Source organism: Salvelinus alpinus, chromosome 10 (genome assembly GCF_045679555.1).
Source record: "Salvelinus alpinus chromosome 10, SLU_Salpinus.1, whole genome shotgun sequence".
Classification (NCBI taxonomy): Eukaryota; Metazoa; Chordata; class Actinopteri; order Salmoniformes; family Salmonidae; genus Salvelinus; species Salvelinus alpinus.
Window position 1 is genome coordinate 40,131,979 of NC_092095.1, and position 12,024 is coordinate 40,144,002.

General features: G+C 38.8%; 1 protein-coding gene across 1 annotated transcript in view; it reads left to right on the plus strand.

Moving 5' to 3' along the window:
• The first annotated feature begins 460 nt into the window (after positions 1-460).
• Positions 461-12,024, plus strand: part of LOC139532050 (cadherin-12-like) — a 187,354-nt gene continuing 175,790 nt past the window's right edge. Inside the window, exon 1 of the mRNA XM_071329161.1 lies at positions 461-885. The gene's annotated coding sequence lies outside the window, so the exon portion shown is untranslated. The remainder of the gene's footprint in view (positions 886-12,024) is intronic.

A 12,024-nucleotide genomic window follows, 5' to 3' on the forward strand; every position in this document is an offset into this window, starting at 1 on the left:
ATGCATGCACGGGTGATCGTGCACACACACACACAAACACGCACATGCATTCAAACACACACAGGCAATACATACACTCACACACACAATTTTTCCCGTCCTCCCTCTCTCTCCTTCTCTCTCTTTTCTATCTTTCCTCTCTCTCCCTGCTCTGTCTCCTTTCTCACTACAGTACTCCCCAATTTCGGCAGCATTATCTGTGTACACATGAGCTTGGAAGAGACACCATCCCCAAGTGGCACTACTGTCTCTTTGATTAGAATATCCCCCAGTGAATACAGTACACATCACTGGCACTCTCTATGCAGAAGAGAGGGCTCTCCAGATCCCTATAATCTGCTTGATGAAGATCCCAGTGCTCCGGGGACCTAACAGGGGGCTGCCTCACACCAATCACGGCTGCCCCAGCTCCCAGCGTAAACGCAAGCCCTTCGCCACTGAGCCAGTCAGTGAGCCAGTCAGTGCTCACAAACCCTCGCTCATTCTCTCTCCCGCTCTCTCTCTCGCACACTCACACAAGCTTGCTCTCTTTCACACTGCTCTGGCACACTTTCTCTCTCCCCGCTCTCTCTCTTGCTCTCTCACTTGTCATTTTAAAACCATAGGGAGACTCCTACATTCTCTCTCCCTGTTTTGTACCTCTAGCGGCACGCACTCCGGCATCAACTCTGGCGTGGGCAATAGGCTTTGCACAGAAAAGGATAATGAAAGAAAGATACCAGAGATAGAGGTAGAGGTAAATGAGAAAAGAGGGAATCATAGAGAGGAGGCAAAAAGGAGAAGAGAGAAGAAGCGTATCTTGTATTCTACACAGGGAAAATAAGCGTGGAGGATAGTTTGACTGCTTGGATTAAGCTGGCTTTGAAACAGTGTGAATCAATCAAGGTATGTGTGCTGTTTACTTACCTCTTAGTTTGAGTGTTTATTTTTTATTTTTTATGTAGGCTAGGTTGATATTGGGTATATTCCCCCTCCAAGTCAATAATGAACTAACTGAGTTATAGTGCCAGAAACTCATGGTCATTTCTGTCACCCCGCTGCTGCAAATGGCTTTCAAAGCCTCCTTGATGCCAAAGATTTTTTGAAGCTATAAATGTTTGACTTGTTTTATTCCCCCTCCAGCCAAATCAATACATTATTAGATGTTATCACCACATGTTATTTGGATGTGCATATGGTGGATGCAGAACCAGCGGGTGTCCTTGAAACAGTTTTATCAGAAAGAGTTTGATGGAGACAGGAGGCTTGTGTTGTGCTCTGTTCTGTTCGGAGTGCAGGGTCAGTCATATTGAAGAATGTCTTTCAGGCATGTCTGTATGGTCTTTGGGTCAAGGCAAACCTATTGATTCATTCATAGATGACACAGGAGGTGTAAATGAATGCAGATTGGCAAAACATGCAACAAAACACCACTCACTGAGACTGTGTGATGCCCCCGTTTTATAAGTCACAGTGAGCCATTTCGGTTAATTTGCATTTAAAAGGTGATACTGCTTTTCAACTTGGTGTTGGAAAGTCTTCAAACATTGGTTATCAAACCATAGCCTGTCAAGTGGTTTGGGCAACTTCAAGGTGCTGATTTCAACACTGACTTGAGGGATACCAAAAAGCAGATGCCAATTTTGGGGGGATTGCATGTGGTTCAGCTTCACAATGCTGCTTAACACTCTTGTAATGAGAAGTAAACAACAAATTGCATCACTGTATTTTGTAAGATCATTTTTGTTAGAGATTCCCTTTACGGAAAATCTGAGTTCCAATAAGTTCCAATCACCTCGATAATACAAATAACTGTAATAATAACAGTAAACATAAAGGTGTGAGTTTTAATTTGCACTTTTCAATCAAAACACAACACAGTCTGCTTTGGAATGCTCACATCACAGGTATGACATGCTATAATGCATATTATAGCTCATGTTTACATATGTACATTTATTAATGTACTTAATGGATTAAAGTATTTATTGTGGTATCCATGGAGATTAGTACCAACAAACTGAGTGGATATGAAAAAGGAAACACACTAGGGTTGGGCTCAATTCGTATTGAAGAAAGTCAATTCAGGAAGCGATTTGAATTTAAAGTTCAGGAAGGGTCACATTTTTTAAATAAATACCTTCTACTTTTCAATTTATTGAGAAGTCATTTAAAATAAATGTCATTTTTTCGATTATTGAATTGGGATTTTAGTGTTGTTAAATTACTTATTTTAATTCGATTCGAGCCCTGCAACACACACTATCTGATATGCTGCATTTGGAATATGGGTTTACAGATGCACCCTGTCCCTGTTCATTCTACAGTAGCAGATGCTTACTCAGGTGAGCTGTAGAAGGTGAGATGAGGACAACATATTAAAGAGCTACACTGCTACACCACCCATACCCGTAGGGTTTACATGTGGGGAGATATAGTGCGTGCCTTCAGAAAGTATTCATACCCCTTAACTTATTCCACACTTTGTTCTGTTACAGCCTGAATAAAACTACTAATAATTTCTCAACAATATACACACAATACCCTTTAATGACAAAGTGAAAACATGTTTTTTTTTTTATGCTTTTATGAAATACAGAAATATCTAATTTATGTATGTATTCACACCCCTGAGTCAATATGTGTTAGAATCACCTTTGGCAGCCATTACAGCTGTGAGTCTTTCTGGGTAAGTCTCTAAGAGCTTTGCACACCTGGATTGTACAATATTTGCCCATTATTTTATTCTAAATTCTTCAAGCACTGTTAAATTGGTTGATGATCATTGCTAGACAACCGTTTTCAAGTCTTGACAAATATTTTCAATCAAATTTAAGTCAAAAGTGTAACTCAGCCACTCAGGAACATTCACTGTCTTTTTTGGTGAGCAACTCCAGTGTAGTTGGGCCTTGTTTTAAGTTATTGTCCTGCTGAAAGGGAAATTCATCTCCCAGTATCTGGTGGAAAGCAAACTGATCCAGGTTTTCCCAGTGCTTAGCTCCATTCCGTTTCTTTTTAACCTAAAAAACTCTCCAGTCCTTAACGATTACAAGCATACCCACGACATGATGCAGCCCACACTATGCTTGAAAATATGGAGAATGGTAGTACATAATGTGTTGAATTGGATTTGCCCCAAACATAACACATTGAATTCAGGACATTCAAAGTTAATTGCTTTGTCACATTTGTTGCAAACAGGATGCATGTTTTGGAAATGTTTTGTTCTTTACAGGCTTCCTTTTTTCACTCTGTCCCTTAGGTCAGTATTGTGGAGTGACTAAAATGTTGTTGATCCATCTTCAGTTTTCTCCTATTACAGTAACTGTTTTAATGTCACCATTGGTCTCACGGTGAAATCCCTGAACAGTTTCCTTCCTATCTGGCAACTGATAGGAAGGAAGTGTGAAGTGTTCCAAAAACACATCTTTCACATGTGAAATGTCACATGCAAAGCATTTTTTTAAATGTAACTTTTATTTAACTAGGCAAGTTAAATTCTTATTTACAATGACGGCCTACCCCGGCCAAACCCGGACGACGCTGGGCCAATTGTGCACCGCCCTATGGGACTCCCAATCACAGCTGGATGTCATACAGCCTGGAATCAAACTAGGGACTGTAGTGACATCTCTTGCACTGATATGCAGTGTCTTAGACCTCTGCGCCCCTCGGGAGCAATTCCAAGAACATGTTTCACATGTGAAATTTCAGATTAATGATCTCACTTAGCCCGTCTGGGAACGCCAATGAAAAAAAGCCAATGAAATTGCAGAGCGCCAAATTCAATCAACAGAAATCTCATAATTCAATTTTCTCAAACATACAAGTATTAGACACCATTTTAAAGATACAATTATTGTTAATCCAACCACAGTGTCCGATTTGAAAAAGGCTTGTCCGCGAAAGCAGAACATATCATTATGTTAGGTCAGCAACTAGTCACAGAAAGCATACAGCGATTTTCCAACCAAAGAGAGGAGTCACAAAAAGCAGACATAGAGATAAAATGTATCACTAACCTTTGATATTCTTCATCAGATGACACTGCCGGGACAACATGTTACACAATACATGTATGTTTTGTTCGATGAAGTTCATATTTATATCCAAAAACATCAGTTTACATTTGGCTTTGCCTCCAAAACATCCTGTGAATTTGCACAGAGCCACATCAAGTTACAGATATACTCATAATAAAGATTGATAAAAGATACAAGTGTTATTCACAGAATTAAAGATATATTTCTCTTGCAACCGCTGTGTCAGATTTCAAAAAAACTTTACGGAAAAAGCAAACCATGCAATAATCTGAGTACAGCGCTCAGACAACAAATCAAGCCAAACAGATATCCGCCATGTTGGAGTCAATAGAAGTTAAAAATAGCATTATAAATAATCACTTACCTGTTATGATCTTCATCAGAATGCACTCCCAGGAATCCCAGTTCCACAATAAATGTTTGATTTGTTCGATAAAGTTCATCTTTATGTCCAAATACCTCCTTTTGGTTAGCGTGTTTAGCCCAGTTTTCCAAATTCATGACGCGCGATCACTAGGAGCAGACGGAAAGTCAAAAAATGCCGTTACAGTCCGTAGAAACATGTCAAACGAAGTATAGAATCAATCTTTAGGATGTTTTTAACATAAATCTTCAATAATGTTCCAGCCGGAGAGTTCCATTGTCTTCAGAAATGCAATGGACTCAAGCTAACTCTCACGTGAACGTGCATGGTCAGCTCATGGCACTCTGGGAGAGACCTTACTCAATCCCCTCTCATTCGCCCCCACCTCATATTAGAAGCATCAAACAAGGTTCTAAAGACTGTTGACATCTACTGGAAGCCGTAGGAAGTGCAATATGACCCCATAGACACTGTGTATTTGATAGGCCAAGAGTTGAAAAACTCCAAACCTCAGATTTCCCATTTCCTGGTTGGATTTTTCTCAGGTTTTCGCATGCCATATGAGTTCTGTTATACTCACAGACATCATTCAAACCGTTTTAGAAACTTCAGAGTGTTTTCTATCCAAATCTACTAATAATATGCATATATTAGCAACTGGGACTGAGTAGCAGGCAGTTTTCTCTGGGCACATAGTTTTTCCCTATCCCAAACAGGTTTTAACTGACAGCTCTTTGAAACGCCTATGTCAAGAATCTTGGATGCAGTGTTGCAGTAAAATAATCTCAAGCTAATTTGTTGATATACAAAGCAACTCCAACAACATTGAAATTGCATCATTAGCTAGGTTTCCATTCAACTGGTAACAGATTTGAATGCAAATATTCTAAAATCTGCATAAATAAAAGATAAATATTTTCACAAAAGGTTTGTTGCCATCAAATTGACTTGTTGCAGAAAAACGTCTGTGCTTGATGAAATACACATAAAAATAACTTCCGCTGTAAAAAAAAAAGCGAGTTAAATGGGTGTCTTTTGCATTTTCATCTCAATGATTCTGTCACAAAAACAATGATGCGTTACAAAGATAATGTGCCCACTCTAGTATTAGCTTGTGTGATCTAGCCAACAGCTGGTAGATACAGTGCGGGTATAGCCTACATGATGAGATTATTATTATTATGGACAAAAGAGTAAGATCATTTTTATTTGTCAAACGACAGCCAAGCATCGATCATCATGTCAACAGAAAAATAAGACCCTCTATATTTATTGGAAAAGCATCAAGCTCATCAACTTGCACTTTCACCACCCTGTGAAGTTCATCATAATGTATTTAATCTGTAGCCTAATAAACTGTATGCTTTCCAGAGACGTAGTGGGAGGACCACACAACATGTCATTGCGTGACTTCAGGTTTACTTCAATATGATGGTTATCAATATGATGGTTATCATATCAATATTTGCTCATAAAAGTTTTCACACTGCCATTTCTCACATAATTAATTTTACAGACACAAAAATATCCCACCTTGTCTAGCGTATTTGGTTATGTCGACATTGAGAAAGATTACCGTCAAATTGATGTTTCTATCAGGCCTTTCGTGATTTTTTTATGACCCTTCCCACCCTTTTGTTCCATGCTGGCTGAAGACCTAGCTAGCCAGTAACTAGCGAACACCAGACACAGATGAAAGAGAAGAAATGTAAGTATATTTGCCATAGACGAATAGTGTAAACGTTTAAATATATGTGACACAATTCAGGAAACAAGGTATATGTTGCAAGTCACAGGAGAGCCGTTTGAACTTACAAAATATTTTTTCATCAAAATGCGTTTTTTGGCAGAATTGCCTTCTCGAACATGTGAACTTTCATGTGCCTTAATAAAACATGTTTATGCCATCTGTAAATACGAAAAGTTGATATTTAGTAAATATTTAAAGTTGTTAAATTAAGAGCCTAGTTGGTTTAGCCAAAGTCAGAAACCTTCCCGACAACCATGATTGGCTGAGATAATGAGTGGGCTGGACATGCCGAGAGATGAGTTTCATCTTGTGTCTATAAAATGAGCTGCTCATTATACATAGTTTTTTCTAAAGATATAACGTTAGCCATGGAGAACTGCAAATGTGTTGCTACTGTTTTCAATAACATTGCTGCCCTGAATTTATCAGGCGCTATCGACAAAGGTCAGTGGGAAAAAGTTGTGATGGACTACTTTCTGGAGGACGATCGTGCCATGCTTGACCTGCTCTGACTCTGAAAATGAATCAGACGACGAGGAAATCCCTGATTTAGGTAAAAACATTTTCATTGAAGAAAACTTTGTAGAGTCTTCTGATGACGGTGATGGGGAAGAAACAGAGATCAACAGTGTTGTTGTCACAGAAGAAATTTACAGAGTTTTGAAATCAATGGAACACAACTGGCCAAACAAGCTGTGCAAACTAAACGGAAACAACAAAGGACGTCTTATTTGATGAAAGGGGTTGCAGTCTGCCGTGAATCTTTCATTCATGTATTCGGGTAAGAATCTAGCTATAGTTTCAGATATTATATGTTTCTAATTTTGTCAAAGTTGTTGTTTTCATTGCAAGTTAAGTCTGGCTGTAAGTTAGCCAGCTGGAGTTCGATGGCTGGCTTGCTAGCTAACGTTAACGTTGAACTTAACTTATTTGGTTAACTGTAGCTATGACAAATCGGTTTGTATTGTGAGTAACGTTACTCTATGGATTGGGATTATAGTTATTTCTTTAGCTAGCTAATGTTAATGTGACACGTCTAAACAAAATACCCAAAGTTAAAGCTTGCTATTAGCTAACTAACATTAGCTGAGGTTAGATGGCTGGTTCGCTAGCTAACATTAATTTATGTGTATGAATTGTGTGTAACGTTAGTGATGTTTTCTCAGAATGCCATTTCGCATAGCTAGTTATAGCCTAATGTTAGCTAGCTAACATCGAACATATTTGGTTAACTCTAGGTAGCTATGACAATCGGTTAGTATTGCTAATTAAAGCTTGCTGTTAACTAGCCAGCTGATGTTAGATGGCTGCCTAGCTAGCTAACATTACGTGTGTAGTGATGTTATGTCAGAATGCCATTTCGCATCTATTGAATACTAATGCAAACATATTTGTATCTGGAATTTGTCTTTCAGCATCAGTAGAACACGCCTGACTCTCCTCCACCAGTCATACAAGGAGAATGGTCTAATGCCTCCTATCAAAAAGAGAGGTGGCCCAAGCAAACAAAGGCAGCAGCGCAGTCACAACTATATGCACCATTTCTTCACCAACTACGGAGGTGGGGAAACACATCTGGACCTTAATTGTGATAACTGCGGTGGCCAAAACAAGAAATTTTTTTGCTCTGGCCTCATCAAGCAGCGCTTCAGAAAGACCAGAGTGGACACTTTGTCTGAAATTGCTGGTGTTGTGAATGACAGCACTGTGACAGGGGTCAACATCCCACAGCTGGTTGGACTGGAGGATGGTACGGTGCTGGTGGAAAGCTATGGCTGGCAACAACACCTGACTACGTACTTCAGGCCGCTGCCACAAATCAAACAGTACCAGCACTTCAGGTGAAAATAATTTTCATTGCATTGCATGAGGTTATTTTTCTTATCTAAACTTGGGAGGTGAATTGATGTTGTGCAGGGTTGTAATGTCTTCAAAACATGTTTTTTTATTCCCTGTTTTACAGCTTTGATAGATGTTCATACATTTTCCTTGACACCCAAAAGTACCCGTTACATTTTGACAGGAAAATTGTCCAATTCGCATAGGAGAACATCCCTACTGCATCTGATCTGGCAGACTCACTAAACACAAATGCTTTGTTTGTCAATTATGTCAGAGTTTTTGAGTGTGCCCCTGGCTATCCGTCAATGATAAAAGAGAACAGAAATTGTGCCATCTTGTTTAATATGAGGAATTTGAAATGATTTATACTTTTACTCAAGAATGACAATTTAGTACTTTTTACACCACTAGATATGGCTGGAGGATGTAGCATTTCTTTCACATGACCCATCAATTTAGATAAGTATGTCTGGGTAAGCGTCATCTAATATTCATACATTTTTTTATCTAGACTATCTGTTTACATGGAATTGTTCCTTATTGTAGGCTACTACCACTTTTAGTCTTAATCTTCACTACACTGCTCACTGTTTAGCACATGACCTCATGTGATCCTTAAACAGATGAGTAGGGCTGGCTTAAGAGGGCTTGAACAATGCTGAATGGGTGTAGACAAAGGAGAGCTCTCTAGTAGGTACCAAAACATTCAAAGGCCCTTTTCAAAAAAGTGAGTTTACAAGTGTATCAACTTCCAAAACAGAATTACTTTTCCATTGTTCCTAAAAAATGCTTGTATGATATACCATTTTGTAGCTATTGAGTCTCTACTTTTATCCAATGTAAAAAAAAACATTTTCAAATTTTGCTACATAAGACCGAATCCAGGTGGTGAGTCACATATTTGCTGACACCCTACAGTCCAATTGTGTCACCAATCTATATAGCTATATAATCCACACCCCTCTACAAACACGCCTTCTCCGATGTTGGATACAATGTGGTAGTTATTTAAATTAGGTAAGAGGATATCCGGCAAAAAGTTCCCATTAAGTGGAATTTGCACAAAACCCTCTTTAAAGTGCAGCAGATTAGAAACACATAATGTTACAACCTTTACAGAACAAAGAGTGCCGCTACTCAGCACAATCTTGACATGCTTAAACTGCTACAACACGCCCACTGGCGGTTGATACAAATACATATATATTTGACCACGGCCCCAAACATGCTAATGCACCTCGCCAGTACATTGCCCCTACCTAAATCAAATCACATTTTATTGTTCACATACACATATTTAGCAGATGTTATTGCAGGTGTAGTGAAGTGCTTGTGTTCCCAGCTCCATCAGTGCAGTAGTATCTAACAATTCACAACAATACACAAAAATCCCAAAGTAAAAAAAATGAAATGAATAAATATACAGTATAAATATTAGATTGAGGAATGCCAGAGTGGAATAGAATACAGTATATACATATGAGATGAGAAAAGCAGTACGTAAACATTATTAAAGTGACTAGTGAGTCCAAGTCTATAGGGCAGCAGCTTCTAAGGTGTAGGGTAACATAACCGGGTGGAAGCCGGCTAGTGATGGCTATTTAACAGTCTGATGGCCTTGAGATAGAAGCTGTTTTTCAGTCTCTTAATCCCAGTTTTGATGCACCTGTACTGACCTCGCCTTCTGGATGATAGCGGGGTGAACAGGCCGTGGCTCGGGTGGTTGATGTCCTTGATGATCCTTTTGGCCTTCCTGTGAGATTTTTTGATATAAATATGCACATTATCGAACAAAACAAACATGTATTGTGTAACATGATGTCCTATAAGTGTCATCTGATGAAGATCATCAAAGGTTAGTGATTAATTGTATCTATATTTCTGCTTTTTGTCACTCCTATCGTTGGCTGAATAAATGGCTGTGTGTGTTTGTGACTTGGCTCTGACCTAACATAATCATATGTTGTGCTTTCGCTGTAAATACTTTTTGAAATCGGACACCATGGGTAGATTAACAAGACGTTTATCTTTCATTTGCTGTATTGGACTTGTTAATGTGTGAAAGTTACATATTTCAAAAAAATATTTTTTGAATTTCGCGCGCTGCCTTTTCAGCAGAATGTTGTCGGTGTTCCACTAGTGGAACCCCTGGGCTAGAAAGGTTAAAATCCTTGATGTCTCTCTGGAAGGAAATACTCACGTTGAGCTTGTCTACTTTATTATCCAGATACAAAGTAATATACTTTGGAAGTGCTGGATGGTGTGCATGTCTCTTGAGTCGGACCAGAAGTCCACTCCTAATACCTCTTCTCCGGTGACGGTGTTTTGGAGGATAATAAGTTATATTGCCCTGGGGGTACGAACAAAGAATCCAATTTGGGAAAGTTGTATTCCTGCACGTAATGCTGGTGAGTTACTGACTCTCTGATAATCAAAAGTTATTTCCGGCTTTATCTAATAACACAAAAACATTTCTGTGCCAATGATGTAAGAAATAACACAAAAAAAACAAAATAGTACAGTTGCTTAGGAGCTAGAAACAGAGCTGCCATATCTGTCGGCTCCATCTTACAAAGTGCAGTGATGATCATACCTTATATAAAGTACCACAGAATGTGTCATAATACACATAAAACCTTGTGGTCAAAAAGGGAAACGGTTCCAATCATTTTTCCACATTTAATTTTCCCATAGGGAAGGGCTGTGTTCCATGTGGTCTTACCCTGGCGTGAGTCTTTCTAGGACAAGGTGACTTTTAGCAATATATTCACCTGTATTTACTCCCCCCTAAAATAAATTCTAATTAGCTGCTAATGTGGCTATAATAAATAACTACAAGTGCCATGATGATCTGGATGAGACCGCCGAATCAAGGCAATTAACTATCTAATGTTAGCTTAATATAGTACTGAATAAATTAGCTACATTTCTTTAAATTGTGAATTCTATGAATTGTCTTGTGCAAATTTTTTATTGACACAATACCTGTTAGCAAAGGTGTCAGCTAGAGACGGGATCTCTAGTCTTGCATGCCTACTTTGTTGCACATTAGATTTTCGAATCTGAGAGTGAAGAGTGCCAAAAATATTGATTCAAGTCCCCTTTTCAGAGAGAGATTTACATGGTATCAAAACATCACGCCAGGGTAAGCCAACCCAAAACAGAGCCCTTATTTAAGTATTTCAAAAAATCCTTTATTGGAAAAATGAATGGTGAAAAAGCGATTGGAAGCATTTACCTGTATGAGCGCTAGGTTTTATGTGTATTATGACACCTCCACTGTGGGGCTCTATTCAAAATATTGGGTAGAACAATTTCCCATTATACCTACAAGGTACCAAACTCTACCATGTGAGTTCATATGTATACCTGTGAAGTGTACCTTGGACTTTTTTGTACCCAAGGGAACGTCACTGTACCCTAACCATATGCTTATTTTTTGTGAGTTTGTAAAAACATATTCCAAGCAGTAAGAATGGACCTGGTGGCACTGCAGAAACATCGATGCACTCAACCGAGAGGTTGCAAGTTAAAATCCCCAAAGCATTCATGCATACTCTGTCAAGTGTCCCTGAGCACTGCTAATTTTACATTGATGCTATGTTGGTGATGTTAATTGAACAATTTCCTTGATTCTGGGCAGTTTTAAGCTTTTAGCAAAGTGCAGAAATGTATTATTGCCAATAAGTCTGCAGCATTATATATTTTATGCAGCAGGACTTTTTAGGTTTATTTCACGAGATCAAGTTTCCATGTTGTCGCATGTCTAGTTTCAAATGATCTCACGGGATCTTCATGTGGTTTTTCCAAAAGGCTATTAGATTTGTTAACTGTTAAACTGTACATTAAAGCAAACTGCAACTGTACTGTAAACCGCATAGCTATCCAATTATCTTTGAATAATCCACAGCACTTATTGTTGTATGACAGGCATGCATCTCCCACAACAAGAGAGCAGCAGATACATGCAGCCGAGTTGTGACATCCCCTCTGAACCCTCCAATGCAGTTCTGATTGCCAAATGGCACCTTATTCTCTACATCAGG